The 1,164-nt window shown below is 37.0% G+C and overlaps 1 non-coding gene across 1 annotated transcript; it reads left to right on the top strand.

Moving 5' to 3' along the window:
- The first annotated feature begins 302 nt into the window (after positions 1-302).
- On the top strand, positions 303-375 carry Trnaa-cgc (transfer RNA alanine (anticodon CGC)). Its single transcript has one exon. It is a non-coding gene; the product is annotated as a tRNA-Ala (tRNA).
- The last annotated feature ends 789 nt before the right edge of the window (positions 376-1,164 follow it).

Raw genomic sequence — 1,164 nt, 5'->3', positions numbered from 1 at the left:
GAATCAATCTAACAAAAGAGGTTAAAACAATGAAAACTACAGAATACTAAGGAAATTGAAGAAGAACTTAGAAGATGGAAAGCTCTCCCATGCTCTTGGATATGCATAATTAATGTTGTCAAAATGGCCATACTTCCAAAAGCGCTATATAGATTTAATGCAATCCCTACTAAAATACCAATGATAATCTTCAAAGAAATAGAAAAAGCAGTTATGAAATTCATTTGGAAAATTAAGAGACACAGAATAGCCAAAGCAATCCTTAGCAAAAAAAAAAAAAAAAAATTGAAGCAGAAGGGGCTGGGGATGTAGCTCAGTTGGTAGAGTGCTTGCCTCGCATGCACAAGGCCCTGGGTTCAATCCCCAGCACCACCAGCAAAAGTGAAGTAGGAGGCATCACAATAGTAGAGCCTAAATTATACACAGAGCTATAGTAACAAAAACTGCTGCACAGTATTGGCACCAAAACAGACATGAAGACCAGTGGTACAGAACAGAGACATAGACAAACCCACATAAATACAGTCTTCTCATACTAGACAAAGGTGCCATAAATATACATTAGAGTACAAATAGCCTGTTCATTAAAGGGGAGTGGAAAAACTGGAAATCTATATGTAGCAAAATGAAATTAAACCCCTATCTCTCACCCTGCATGAAATTCAACTCAAAGTGGATCAAGGACTTAGGCATTAGACCAGAGACTTGTGCCTAATAGAAGAAAAAATAAGCCCCAATCTATATCACATAAGCTTAGGAACTAACTTCCTTAAAAAATCCTAAATTACAAGAAGTGTAAGTAAGAATCAGCAAATGGGATGGTATCAAACTCAAAAACTTCTTCATAGCAAAGGAAATACAGAATAGGAGAATATCTTTGCCATCTGCACCTCAGACAGAGCATTAATCACCAGGATATATAAAGAACTCAAAATGGGCAAATGGACTGGCAGGCATAGGCACACCTTTAGAAGAAGAAATCTGAATGGTCAAAAAAAAAATGTGGGAAAAAAGTCCAAAATTCCTAGCAGTTAGAGAAATGCAAATCAAAACTTCAAGATTTCATCTCAGTTCAGTCAGAATGGCAATCATCAATAATACAAGTAACAATAAACGCTGGTGAGGATGTGGGGAAGGCACACTCATACATTGCTGGTAGGACTG

The sequence above is a fragment of the Marmota monax genome, unplaced genomic scaffold, assembly GCF_021218885.2.
Source record: "Marmota monax isolate L192 unplaced genomic scaffold, Marmota_monax_Labrador192_F-V1.1 WCK01_AAM20220418_F8-fsc00004, whole genome shotgun sequence".
NCBI lineage: Eukaryota > Metazoa > Chordata > Mammalia > Rodentia > Sciuridae > Marmota > Marmota monax.
Note: the sequence above shows the minus strand (reverse complement) of the source record. Positions and strands in the feature narration are given on the sequence as shown.